Source organism: Penaeus monodon, chromosome 20, assembly GCF_015228065.2.
Source record: "Penaeus monodon isolate SGIC_2016 chromosome 20, NSTDA_Pmon_1, whole genome shotgun sequence".
In the NCBI taxonomy this organism is placed as follows: domain Eukaryota; kingdom Metazoa; phylum Arthropoda; class Malacostraca; order Decapoda; family Penaeidae; genus Penaeus; species Penaeus monodon.
This window is the reverse complement of record NC_051405.1, coordinates 18,066,135-18,066,827: the sequence shown is the minus strand read 5'-3', so window position 1 is coordinate 18,066,827 and position 693 is coordinate 18,066,135. Positions and strand designations below refer to the sequence as shown.

Sequence of the window (693 nt, the reverse complement as noted above, 5' to 3'; positions counted from 1 at the left end):
TCACCGCCCCAAATCTAGTCATGGCCTGACCATAGCAACCTGGCAGCAATTGTTTATATCCCCCTTGTTGATAACCCAAGAAATGTACCTGTTAGCATTGCCTCTACTCACGTGGTCTTACTGGTGGCGTCCTCGCACCAGTAGTAGACGACGCACGAGCGGTAGAAGTACAGCGCTGAGATACTGAAAAATAAACACTAGTTTCTTCTGATATTGAAACAATAATCCATGCTATTTAAATCAGTCTTTGCAGTGGAATAGAATGGCTCAATCTGACATAATAGAGTGTGCCTGCAGTGAGGCTAGCGATGCTACAGCAAAGGCCAACAAGCACGTTCGAATTGTATTCTGATCTCTCCATGGGGAATTGTTGCCTCGCAAAGATTCGGTCAGTGGACATTGAGATATACGAAGAGAAGGGTTAACGGTCTTTGCCAGAGCGCCAAGATTATTGTTTTTCTACATCATTATTTTATCAATTCAAACTTTTCCACTTCAGGGTTTTCAAGAGACAAGGAGTTCAAAAGTGAGAGATAAATTGTTTGTGTTATGATTATGAATTATATGAATACCTTTTTCATTCCCATAATCTCTTACATTTACAGTGAATTTTAATTGCTTTAAATATGTTCTTATGGAAATTACAGAAACCACAAAAAAAAAAACAATTTCTCTAATAAAATATTTAGCGTA

The 693-nt window shown here is 38.4% G+C and overlaps 1 protein-coding gene across 2 annotated transcripts in view; it reads right to left on the bottom strand.

Moving 5' to 3' along the window:
* LOC119585665 overlaps window positions 1-693 on the bottom strand; it is a 4,420-nt gene that overhangs the window by 3,409 nt on the left and 318 nt on the right. The gene's annotated exons all lie outside the window — the stretch shown is intronic.